Genomic DNA, 13848 nt, shown 5'->3' on the forward strand with positions numbered 1-13848 from the left:
TTCCAAACATACACCTTTACTTTCCGTCCCATTAGGCAAACCACCAACTTTTGATGGTGAAGATTACGCTAGGTGGAGCGATTTAATGCGATTTCATCTAATCTCGCTCCACAAAAGTATATGGGATGTTGTTGAGTTTGGTGCACAGGTACCGTCGGTAGGGGATGATAACTATGATGAGGATGAGGTGGCCCAAATCGAGCACTTCAACTCTCAAGCAACGACAATACTCCTCGCCTCTCTAAGTAGAGAGGAGTATAACAAAGTACAAGGGTTGAAGAGCGCTAAGGAGATTTGGGATGTGCTCAAAACCGCGCACGAAGGAGATGAGCTCACCAAGATCACCAAGCGAGAAACGATCGAGGGGGAGCTCGGTCGGTTCCGGCTTCGCAAAGGGGAGGAGCCACAACATATGTACAACCGGCTCAAGACTTTGGTGAACCAAGTGCGCAACCTCGGGAGCAAGAAGTGGGATGACCACGAAGTGGTAAATGTTATTTTAAGATCTCTCATTTTTCTTAATCCCACTCAAGTTCAATTGATTCGTGGTAATCCTAGATATACTAAAATGACCCCCGAGGAAGTTATCGGGCATTTTGTAAGTTTTGAGTGCATGATAGAAGGCTCGAGGAAAATCAACGAGCTTGGCGACCCATCCGAAGCCCAACCCGTTGCATTCAAGGCAACGGAGGAGAAGAAGGAGGAGTCTACACCAAGCAGACAACCAATAGACGCCTCCAAGCTCGACAATGAGGAAATGGCGCTCGTCATCAAGAGCTTCCGCCAAATCCTCAAGCAAAGGAGGGGGAAGGACTACAAGTCCCGCTCCAAGAAGGTTTGCTACAAGTGTGGTAAGCCCGGTCATTTTATTGCTAAATGTCCTATATCTAGTGACAGTGACCGAGGCGACGACAAGAAGGGGAGAAGAAAGGAGAAGAAAAGGTACTACAAGAAGAAGGGCGGCGATGCCCATGTTTGTCGGGAATGGGATTCCGACGAAAGCTCAAGCGACTCCTCCGACGACGAGGACGCCGCCAACATCGCCGTCACCAAGGGACTCCTCTTCCCCAACGTCGGCCACAAGTGCCTCATGGCAAAGGACGGCAAAAAGAAGGTTAAATCTAAATCCTCCACTAAATATGAATCCTCTAGTGATGACAATGCTAGTGATGAGGAAGATAATTTGCGTTCCCTTTTTGCCAACCTTAACATAGCTCAAAAGGAAAAATTAAATGAATTGGTTAGTGCTATTCATGAAAAGGATGACCTTTTGGATTCCCAAGAGGATTGTCTAATTAAAGAAAACAAAAAACATGTTAAGGTTAAAAAGGCTTATGCTCTAGAAGTAGAAAAATGTGAAAAATTATCTAGTGAGCTAAGCACTTGCCGAGAAATGATTGACAACCTTAGACATGAAAATGCTAGTTTAAATGCTAAGGTTGATTCTCATGTTTGTAATGTTTCAATTTCCACTCCTAGAGATAATAATGATGATTTGCTTGCTAGGATTGAAGAATTGAACATTTCTCTTGCTAGCCTTAGATTAGAGAATGAAAATTTGATTGCTAAGGCCCAAGATTTTGATGTTTGCAAAGATACAATTGCCGATCTTAGAGATAAGAATGATATACTTCGTGCTAAGATTGTTGAACTTAATTCTTGCAAAACATCTACATCTACCATTGAACATGTCACTATCTGTACTAGGTGTAGAAATGTTGATATTGATGCTATTCATGATCATATGGCTTTAATTAAACAACAAAATGATCATATAGCAAAACTAGATGCTAAAATTGCCGAGCACAACTTAGAAAATGAGAAATTTAAATTTGCTCGTAGCATGCTTTATAATGGGAGACGCCCGGGCATTAAGGATGGCATTGGCTTCCAAAGGGGAGACAATGTCAAAATTAGTGCCCCCCCTAAGAGATTGTCCAACTTTGTTAAGGGCAAGGCTCCCATGCCTCAGGATAACGAGGGCTACATTTTGTACCCTGCCGGTTATCCCGATAACAAAATTAGGAAAATTCATTCTAGGAAGTCTCACTCTGGCCCTAATCATGCTTTTATGTATAAGGGTGAGACATCTAGCTCTAGGCAACCAACCCGTGCCACGTTGCCTAGAAAGAAAACTCCTAATGCATCAAATGATCATGCCATTTCATTTAAAACTTTTGATGCATCTTATGTGCTTACTAGCAAATCCGGCAAGGTAGTTGCCAAATTTGTTGGGGGCAAACACAAGGGCTCCAAGACTTGTGTTTGGGTACCCAAAGTTCTTGTTTCTAATGCCAAAGGACCCAAAACCGTTTGGGTACCTAAAGTCAAGAACTAAAATTGTTTTGTAGGTTTATGCATCCGGGGGCTCAAGTTGGATACTCGACAGCGGGTGCACAAACCACATGACCGGGGAGAAAAGGATGTTCTCCTCATATGAGAAAAACCAAGATTCCCAACGAGCTATCACATTCGGGGACGGAAATCAAGGTTTGGTCAAAGGTTTGGGTAAAATTGCTATATCACCTGACCATACTATTTCCAATGTTTTTCTTGTTGACTCTTTAGATTACAACTTGCTTTCTGTTTCTCAATTATGTCAAATGGGCTACAACTGTCTTTTTACTGATATAGGTGTCACTGTCTTTAGAAGAAGTGATGATTCAATAGCATTTAAGGGTGTGTTAGAGGGTCAGCTATACTTGGTAGATTTTGATAGAGCTGAACTCGACACATGCTTAATTGCTAAGACTAACTTGGGTTGGCTCTGGCACCGCCGACTAGCCCATGTTGGGATGAAGAATCTTCATAAGCTTCTAAAGGGAGAACACATTTTAGGATTAACAAATGTTCATTTTGAGAAAGACAGGATTTGTAGCGCATGTCAGGCAGGGAAGCAAGTTGGAGTCCATCATCCACACAAGAACATCATGACGACCGACAGGCCGCTTGAGCTACTCCACATGGATCTATTCGGCCCGATTGCTTACATAAGCATCGGCGGGAGTAAGTATTGTCTTGTTATTGTGGATGATTATTCTCGCTTCACTTGGGTATTCTTTTTACAGGAAAAATCTCAAACCCAAGAGACCTTAAAGGGATTCTTGAGACGGGCTCAAAATGAGTTCGGCTTAAGGATCAAGAAGATAAGAAGCGACAACGGGACGGAGTTCAAGAACTCACAAATTGAAGGCTTCCTTGAGGAGGAGGGCATCAAGCATGAGTTCTCCTCTCCCTACACGCCACAACAAAATGGTGTAGTGGAGAGAAAGAATCGAACTCTATTGGACATGGCAAGAACCATGCTTGATGAGTACAAGACACCGGACCGGTTTTGGGCCGAAGCGGTCAACACCGCCTGCTACGCCATCAATCGGTTATATCTTCACCGAATCCTCAAGAAGACATCGTATGAACTCCTAACCGGTAAAAAGCCCAACATTTCTTACTTTAGAGTTTTTGGTAGCAAATGCTTTATTCTTGTTAAAAGAGATAGAAAATCCAAATTTGCACCTAAAACTGTAGAAGGCTTTTTACTAGGATATGACTCAAACACAAGGGCATATAGAGTCTTTAACAAGTCCACTGGACTAGTTGAAGTCTCATGTGACGTTGTGTTTGATGAAACTAACGGCTCTCAAGTAGAGCAAGTTGATCTTGATGAGATAGGTGAAGAACAGGCTCCATGCATAGCGCTAAGGAACATGTCCATTGGGGATGTGTGTCCAAAGGAATCCGAAGAGCCTCCACATGCACAAGATCAACCGTCCTCCTCCACGCAAGCATCTCCACCAACTGAAAATGAGGATGAAGCTCAAGTTGATGAAGGACAAAATCAAGAAGATGAGCCACCTCAAGATAATGGCAATGATCAAGGGGGAGATGCAAATGATCAAGACAAGGAGGATGAAGAGCAAAGACCGCCACACCCAAGAGTCCACCAAGCAATCCAACGAGATCACCCCGTCGACACCATCCTCGGCGACATTCATAAAGGGGTAACTACTCGATCTCGGGTTGCAAATTTTTGTGAGCATTACTCTTTTGTTTCCTCTATTGAGCCACACAGGGTGGAGGAAGCACTTCAAGATTCGGATTGGGTGATGGCGATGCAAGAGGAGCTCAACAACTTCACTAGAAATGAGGTATGGCATTTAGTTCCACGTCCTAACCAAAATGTTGTAGGAACCAAATGGGTCTTCCGCAACAAGCAAGATGAGCATGGTGTGGTGACAAGGAACAAAGCTCGACTCGTGGCCAAAGGGTATTCACAAGTCGAAGGTTTGGATTTCGGTGAAACCTATGCACCCGTAGCTAGGCTTGAGTCAATTCGCATATTATTGGCCTATGCTACTTACCATGGCTTTAAGCTCTATCAAATGGACGTGAAAAGTGCCTTCCTCAACGGACCGATCAAGGAAGAGGTCTATGTTGAGCAACCTCCCGGCTTTGAAGACAGTGAGTACCCTAACCATGTCTATAGGCTCTCTAAGGCGCTTTATGGGCTCAAGCAAGCCCCAAGAGCATGGTATGAATGCCTTAGAGATTTCCTTATTGCTAATGGCTTCAAAGTCGGCAAGGCCGATCCTACACTCTTTACTAACACTCTTGAAAATGACTTGTTTGTATGCCAAATTTATGTTGATGATATTATATTTGGGTCTACTAACGAGTCTACATGTGAAGAGTTTAGTAGGATCATGACACAGAAATTCGAGATGTCTATGATGGGGGAGTTGAAGTATTTTCTAGGATTTCAAGTGAAGCAACTCCAAGAGGGCACCTTCATCAGCCAAACAAAGTACACTCAAGACATCCTAAGCAAGTTTGGAATGAAGGATGCCAAGCCCATCAAAACACCCATGGGAACAAATGGGCATCTCGACCTCGACACGGGAGGTAAGTCCGTGGATCAAAAGGTATACCGGTCGATGATTGGTTCATTGCTTTATTTATGTGCATCTCGACCGGACATTATGCTTTCCGTTTGCATGTGTGCAAGATTCCAATCCGACCCTAAGGAATCCCACCTTACGGCCGTAAAACGAATCTTGAGATATTTGGCTTATACACCTAAGTTTGGGCTTTGGTACCCTCGGGGATCCACATTTGATTTGATTGGTTATTCGGATGCCGATTGGGCGGGGTGTAAAATTAATAGGAAGAGCACATCGGGGACTTGCCAGTTCTTGGGAAGATCCTTGGTGTCTTGGGCTTCAAAGAAGCAAAATTCGGTCGCTCTTTCCACCGCCGAAGCCGAGTATATTGCCGCAGGACATTGTTGCGCGCAATTACTTTGGATGAGGCAAACCCTGCGGGACTACGGTTACAAACTAACCAAAGTCCCTTTGCTATGTGATAATGAGAGTGCAATCAAAATGGCCGACAATCCCGTCGAGCATAGCCGCACTAAGCACATAGCCATTCGATATCATTTTCTTAGGGATCACCAACAAAAGGGGGATATCGAGATTTCTTACATTAATACTAAAGATCAATTAGCCGATATCTTTACCAAGCCACTTGATGAACAATCTTTTACCAGACTTAGGCATGAGCTCAATATTCTTGATTCTAGAAATTTCTTTTGCTAGCTTGCACACATAGCTCATTTGAATACCTTTGATCATATCTCTTTTATATGCTATGACTAATGTGTTTTCAAGTCTATTTCAAACCAAGTCATAGGTATATTGAAAGGAAATTGGAGTCTTCGGCGAAGACAAAGGCTTCCACTCCGTAACTCATCCTTCGCCATCACTCCAACCATCTCTCTATTCTTTGGGGGAGAAATGAGCATCAAAGAAAAGGACTTCGTCTTTGGTATAATCTTAACTCATTTACTTATGACCAAAGGGGAAGAAATTACTTAGAGGGCTCTAATGATTCCGTTTTTGGCGATTCATGCCAAAAAGGGGGAGAAATGAGCCCAAAGCAAAAGGACCGCACCACCACCAATTTCAAAAACTTAGTGCTTTCCAAAAGTATTTATCAATGGGTATCCTATTGTGTTCAAAAGGGGGAGAAAGTAGTATTTCAAAAATGGTATATCAAAACCCTCTTGAACACTAAGAGGTGGATCTCTTTTAGGGGGAGTCTTGTTTAGTCAAAGGAAGAGCATTTGAAACAGGGGGAGAAAATTTCAAATCTTGAAAATGCTTTTGCAAACTCTTATTCATTTACCTTTGACTATTTGCAAAAGATCTTTGAAATGGATTTACAAAAGGATTTGCAAAAACAAAACATGTGGTGCAAACGTGGTCCAAAATGTTAAATAAGAAAGAAACATTCCATGCATATCTTGTAAGTAGTTTTATTGGCTCAATTCCAAGCAACTTTTACACTTACATTATGCAAACTAGTTCAATTATGCACTTCTATATTTGCTTTGGTTTGTGTTGGCATCAATCACCAAAAAGGGGGAGATTGAAAGGGAATTAGGCCTACACCTAGTTCCTAAATAATTTTGGTGGTTGAATTGCCCAACACAAATAATTGGACTAACTAGCTTGCCAGAGTATGTAGATTATACAGGTGTAAAAGGTTCACATTCAGTCAATAAAAAGACCAAGTATTGGATTCAACAAAGGAGCAATGAGGCAACCGAAGGCACCCCTGGTCTGGCGCACCGGACTGTCCGGTGAGCCACCGGACAGTAAACAGTACCTGTCCGGTGCACCAGGGGACTCAGACTCAAACTCTTCGCCCTCGGGATTTCTTGGAAGCCGGCGCGCTATAAATCACCGGACTGTCCGGTGTGCACCGGACATGTCCGGTGCTCCAAGGAAGCGCGGTCTTCGGAACTCGTCAGCCTCGGGTTCGCGCGGCAGCCGCTCCGCTAAAATTCACCGGACTGTCCGGTGTGCACCGGACTGTCCGGTGTGCCAGCGGAGCAACGGCTCCCTGCGGCGCCAACGGCTCCCTGCGGTGCATTTAATGCGCGCGCAGCGCGCGCAGACGTCAGGCACGCCCATACCGGTGCACCGGACATCAAACAGTACCTGTCCGGTGTGCACCGGACACCCAGGCGGGCCCACAAGTCAGAAGCTCCAACGGTCAGAATCCAACGGCAGTGATGACGTGGCAGGGGGCACCGGACTGTCCGGTGTGCACCGGACTGTCCGGTGCGCCATCGAACAGACAGCCTTCCAACGGCCACTTTTGGTGGTTGGGGCTATAAATACCCCAACCACCCCACCATTCATTGCATCCAAGTTTTTCCACTTCCCAACTACTACAAGAGCTAGGCATTCAATTCTAGACACATTCAAAGAGATCAAATCCTCTCCAATTCCACACAAAACCCTAGTGACTAGTGAGAGTGATTTGTCGTGTTCATTTGAGCTCTTGCGCTTGGATTGCTTCTTTTCTTTCTCACTTGTTCTTGTGATCAAAACTCCATTGTAATCAAGGCAAGAGGCACCAATTGTGTGGTGGCCCTTGCAGGGAAGTTTTGTTCCCGGCTTTGATTTAAGAAGAGAAGCTCACTCGGTCCGAGGGACCGTTTGAGAGAGGGAAGGGTTGAAAGAGACCCGGCCTTTGTGGCCTCCTCAACGGGGAGTAGGTTTGAGAGAACCGAACCTCGGTAAAACAAATCCGTGTGTCACACTTCATTATTCGCTCGCGATTTGTTTTGCGCCCTCTCTCGCGGACTCGTTTATATTTCTAACGCTAACCCGTCTTGTAGTTGTGTTTATATTTGTAAATTTCAGTTTCGCCCTATTCACCCCCCCTCTAGGCGACTATCAGAGCCTTTCAGGGTAGAGGAGGCCTTGCTAGATCCGGACTGGGTGTTGGCCATGCAAGAGGAGCTAAACAACTTCAAGCGCAATGAAGTTTGGACACTGGTGCCTCGTCCCAAGCAAAATGTTGTGGGAACCAAGTGGGTGTTCCGCAACAAACAGGACGAGCACGGGGTGGTGACGAGAAACAAGGCTCGACTTGTGGCAAAAGGTTATGCCCAAGTCGCAGGTTTGGACTTTGAGGAGACTTTCGCTCCTGTGGCTAGGCTAGAGTCCATTCGTATCTTGCTAGCATATGCCGCTCACCATTCTTTCAGGTTGTACCAAATGGATGTGAAGAGCGCTTTCCTCAACGGGCCAATCAAGGAGGAGGTGTACGTGGAGCAACCCCCTGGCTTCAAGGATGAACGGTACCCCGACCATGTATGTAAGCTCTCTAAGGCGCTCTATGGACTTAAGCAAGCCCCAAGAGCATGGTATGAATGCCTTAGAGACTTTTTAATTGTTAATGCTTTCAAGGTTGGGAAAGCCGATCCAACTCTTTTTACAAAGACATGTGATGGTGATTTGTTTGTGTGCCAAATTTATGTCGATGACATAATATTTGGTTCTACTAACCAAAAGTCTTGTGAAGAGTTTAGCAGGGTGATGACGCAGAAATTCGAGATGTCGATGATGGGCGAGTTGAACTACTTCCTTGGGTTCCAAGTGAAGCAACTCAAGGACGGCACCTTCATCTCCCAAACGAAGTACACGCAAGATCTGCTAAAGCGGTTTGGGATGAAGGACGCCAAGCCCGCAAAGACTCCGATGGGGACCGACGGACACACCGACCTCAACAAAGGAGGTAAGTCCGTTGATCAAAAAGCATACCGGTCCATGATAGGTTCTTTGCTTTATTTATGTGCTAGTAGACCGGATATTATGCTTAGCGTATGCATGTGTGCTAGATTTCAATCCGATCCTAAGGAATGTCACTTAGTGGCGGTGAAGCGAATTCTTAGATATTTGGTTGCTACGCCTTGCTTCGGGCTCTGGTATCCAAAGGGGTCTACCTTTGACTTAGTTGGATACTCAGACTCCGACTATGCTGGATGTAAGGTCGATAGGAAGAGTACATCGGGGACGTGCCAGTTCTTAGGAAGGTCCCTTGTGTCATGGAATTCTAAGAAACAAACTTCCGTTGCCCTATCCACCGCTGAGGCCGAGTATGTTGCCGCAGGACAGTGTTGCGCGCAACTACTTTGGATGAGGCAAACCCTCCGGGACTTTGGCTACAATCTGAGCAAAGTCCCACTCCTATGTGACAATGAGAGTGCTATCCGCATGGCGGAGAATCCTGTTGAGCACAGCCGCACAAAGCACATAGACATCCGGCATCACTTTTTGAGAGACCACCAGCAAAAGGGAGATATCGAAGTGTTTCATGTTAGCACCGAGAACCAGCTAGCCGATATCTTCACTAAGCCTCTAGATGAGAAGACCTTTTGCAGGTTGCGTAGTGAGCTAAATGTCATAGATTCGCGGAACCTGGATTGAATTGTAGCATACATGTACTTATGCTTTTGATCATGTTCTTTTCTGCATATTGTTGCTTATTATGGTGCTCAAGTTGTACAAACACTCCCTGGACCTCACAAGTCCGTTGCAAAGTGTTGCACATGTTTAGGGGGAGATGTGTTACAACTTGACCCTTTGAGACTAACCATGTGCTTGAGTTTGATGATTTAGTCTCGAAGGAGGATTGAAAGGGAAAAGGTGGACTTGGACCATGAAAGACTTCCACTGCACTCCGATGAGAGGGTAACTAATTCCAAGTTCATCTCATGCAATCTTATTGCCTTTGTATTCTTAATTGAAGATTTTGGTGAGGCAATGGGGTTAAAGGGCCAAGATTGATCCCGTTTTGGTGCTTGATGCCAAAGGGGGAGAAAATAAAGGCCAAAGCAATAAATGGATCAGCTACCACTTGAGAGATTTTGAAAATAGTAGAATAGAGTTTTTGTTTTTGTCAAAAGCTTTTAGTGTCTCTTATTGTCTCTCTTATAAAATGTTGGCTTCTTGTGGGGAGAAGTATTGATTATGGGATTTAGGGGGAGTTTTTGAAATCTTTGATCAATCTCTTTTGAAATGACTCTCTTTATGCTTCAACATGTGTGTTTGACTTAGAGATAGAGATTTGAGTTTGAGTTGCAAAAACAAACCAAGTGGTGGCAAAAGATGATCCATATATGCCAAAATTGGATAAAACTCAAAGTTAGTTTTTATTTGAAGTGATTTTGCACTTGTTCTAGTTGCTTTATGTTGTGTTGGCATAAATCACCAAAAAGGGGGAGATTGAAAGGGAAATGTGCCTTTGGGCCATTTCTAAGTATTTTGGTGATTGAGTGCAAACACAAGTGCTTAAATGTGAAAATGTGCCCATGGTTGAACAAAGTGCAAATCACAAGTAAAGGTATGTTTCTAAGCCTTAGTTCATTGGTTTTGTGTACTAATATCTTGTCTAAGTGTTAGAAACAGGAAGAAGAAGAAAGGAAAAGAAGTGGAGAGTGGCTGTGTACAGCCAAAGGCTGTTTCGGGCTGGGGCACCGGACTGTCCGGTGTGCACCGGACAGTGTCCGGTGCGCCAGACCAGCGTGGAGCAAACCAGCCGCTCTCGGGTTTTTCTCCGGCGACTTCGGCTAAAATTCACCGGACTGTCCGGTGTGCACCGGACTGTCCGGTGAGCCAACGGTCGGCCAGGCCAACGGTCGGCCGCGCGATCGGCGCGCGACACTTGGCCGAGCCAACGGTCAGAAAGGTACACCGGACTGTCCGGTGTGCACCGGACATGTCCGGTGCGCCAACGGTGCGCAGATCTGACTCAGACAGCAACGGTCGGATGCGCTGTTTATGGAAACAAATCGGGCACCGGACAGTGTCCGGTGTGCACCGGACTGTCCGGTGCGCCACGAGACAGAAGGCAAAGATAGCCTTCCAGATGTGTTCTCAACGGCTCCTAGCTGCCTTGGGGCTATAAAAGGGACCCCTAGGCGCATGGAGGAGAACACCAAGCATTCCTACAACCTTTCTAAGCACCAAGACATTGATCTAGCGCATTCGATTCATTGTGATAGCATATAGAGCTCTTGTGGAGTTGTGTACTCTTTGAGTTGTGTTGCGAGCTCTTATTTGCTGCTTGTGTGCGTGTTGCTCTGATCTTTTGAAGTCTTGTGTGCGTTGCTCATTCCCTCCCTTGCTCCGTGATTCTTTGTGAACTCAATTGTAAGGGCGAGAGACTCCAAGTTGTGGAGATTCCTCGCAAACGGGAAAAGATCAAAGGAAAGAAAAACATCGTGGTATTCAAGTTGATCATTGGATCACTTGAGAGGAGTTGAGTGCAACTCTCGTCCGTTGGGACGCCACAACGTGGAGTAGGCAAGTTTTGTACTTGGCCGAACCACGGGATAACCACCGTGTCAACTCTGTGATTGCTTTCTTGTGGTTATTGTGTTTTAACTCCTCTCTAGCCACTTGGCCATAATTGTGCTAACACTTAACAAGTTTTTGTGGCTTAAGTTTTGAAGTTTTACAGGATCACTTATTCACCCCCCCCTCTAGGTGCTCTCAACAGTTGCATAGCATATCAGTATCGACAGTGGTACCTAGATGGCTAGAAGAAGTGAGGGCGGGGTATGATGCTGATGAAAATGCCACAAACTTATTAAGACGAATGACTGCTGGGGAGGCTGTGGGAGACTTCACCTACAAAGGAGGGATCATAATGTACAAGGATCGGGTGTGGCTGGGTGCAAACCAATCTATGCAACATAAAGTGATGGCTGCATTACATGACAGCGCAGTGGGTGGTCACTCGGGATTTCCAGTTACGTACAGACGCATAAAGGCTCATTTCAGCTGGCCAGGAATGAAACAAGCAGTGATGACCTTTGTCCAAACCTGTCTAATCTGCCAGCAGGCCAAGGCGGAAAGAGGTCGCTATCCTGGTTTATTGATGCCATTACCTATACCAGAGCAGGCATGGCAGGTAGTAAGTCTGGATTTTATATCTGGTTTACCTATTTCCCATCACTACAATTGTATCATGGTAGTGGTTGATAAATTTTCAAAATATGCCCATTTTCTAGCTTTGGCCCACCCATTTTCTGCTCTGTCAGTGGCCAAGCTATATCTGAAGGAGGTCTATCGTTTGCATGGTTTACCATCCTCTATCATCTCAGATCGAGACCCTGTTTTTACCAGCAAGTTGTGGCGTGAACTATTCACTTTGGCAGGCACCAAATTGTGTATGAGCAGTGCTTACCACCCGCAGTCTGATGGACAGACGGAACGGGTGAACCAGTGTCTGGAGACTTATCTGCGGTGCTTTGTGCAATCCTGTCCCCGACAATGGTATTCCTGGATATCCCTAGCAGAATTCTGGTATAATACATGTTATCACACCGCGCTGGGAAAATCACCGTTTGAAGTTCTTTATGGTCATACTCCTTCACAGCTTGGACTGATATCAGCTGACCAATGTTCAGTACCAGATCTGCAGGATTTGCTCCAAACCAGGCAGCAAGCAATGCAGCAAGTGAAAATGCACTTACAGAGAGCCCAAGCAATGCAGCAAGTGAAAATGCACTTACAGAGAGCCCAGGATCGCATGAAGAAGCAGGCTGATAAGAAACGAGTGGAGAGAAACTTTGAAGTGGGAGATTGGGTGTTTCTGAAGCTCCAACCATACTGCCAACAATCAGTCACGGCAAGAATGAACCACAAGCTGTCCTTTCGGTATTTTGGACCTTATGAGGTTGTGAAGAAGGTTAACCAGGTGGCATACGAGTTGCAACTTCCGCCAGGCAGCGCCATCCACCCTGTGTTTCATGTATCACAACTGAAACCTGTGTTAGGCAAACATGTTCCTTTATGTGCGGAGTTACCTGATATGTCACATGAGCTACAGGTACCTGAACAGGTGATTGATTCACGGCTAACCAAGAAGGGCTCCAAGGTGATATCGCAGGTACTAGTGAAATGGTCAGAATGGCCAGAATCACTTGCTACATGGGAGGATGAAGAAGCTATCAAGCAAGCGTTCCCGTACGCTCCAGCTTGGGGTCAAGCTGTTTCTAAAGGGGGAAGGGATGTCACCAAGGCCCAGAAGACAGTGCCACTGGAGATCGACGACCAGGCTGCAGCCAAAGCGCAGAGAAGCAAACGCACCAAGAAGCCCAATGTCAAGTACGTTGGAGGCCCATGGGTGAACTAGGTCTATTACTGTAGCACATAAATACTTGTCTGTAATAAGTGAACGGCAGACTGGAACATACCTGTTGGCGGCGGCTGGCTTGTTGCCTGTCCGGATCCTCATACGCCTGTGTTGAACCCTGATCGGAGTAAAATCCTACCACCACCAATTGATCCAAAAACAGATTCCAGTCTCTGTGATTGTGTTGCTAACATGATCCATCATCCATGTGTGGCTTGCCATGAGCCCATGCATCGTCACTGGATTTCCCCATGAACACACACACGTGTGGTGTGTTCGTGTTGGCATATTGTTTGTTGTTAAAAAAATACAGATACGTCATCGTGATTCTATATATCTCCTGTACATGTTAGCACACAATAAACCATAAAATGAACTGTACGGCCACCGTGCCTGCAAACATATCTCAGACTCAAGACTGCTGGCTGGTGAGCTTTTTCATTCACGGGACGACTTAAACGCCGCCCAACATATTTGATGGTGACCTAACCAAAAAAAAAACTGCATGTGGTTTACTAGTCTTCGTGGTACTTAGGATCTCTTCTAGTATTTAGTTATTTTTTTTTTTAAAAACGAAAACCGCTGCAAGTAGACCTACTTTGCACCGAGCTAGATGAGGTTCAAGGTGTTCACCAACCGTTCACCCACCCCGGCCGTGACTCGACGGGGACGCGGACCCAACTCCGGCAACCGGTTGGGGCGTTCGGCCTCTTCCTAATTAACTTGGGCAACCGGTTCGATAGTGAGACGGGTTTGATTTCCTTGCACGCCCACGCCACTTACCGGCAGGGTGGTCCACAATGAGCACATGCCCGCAGGCCACTGACCACATGGGCACTCAACTATCAACTT

General features: G+C 45.6%; 1 protein-coding gene across 1 annotated transcript in view; it reads left to right on the forward strand.

The window, feature by feature from the left end:
- LOC100281105 (F-box domain containing protein) overlaps nt 1-13170 on the forward strand; it is a 33741-nt gene extending 20571 nt beyond the window's left edge. The window contains exon 6 of the mRNA XM_035962240.1: nt 12883-13170. The gene's annotated coding sequence lies outside the window, so the exon portion shown is untranslated. The remainder of the gene's footprint in view (nt 1-12882) is intronic.
- Nucleotides 13171-13848: the final 678 nt, after the last annotated feature.

Source organism: Zea mays, chromosome 9 (genome assembly GCF_902167145.1).
Source record: "Zea mays cultivar B73 chromosome 9, Zm-B73-REFERENCE-NAM-5.0, whole genome shotgun sequence".
Classification (NCBI taxonomy): Eukaryota; Viridiplantae; Streptophyta; class Magnoliopsida; order Poales; family Poaceae; genus Zea; species Zea mays.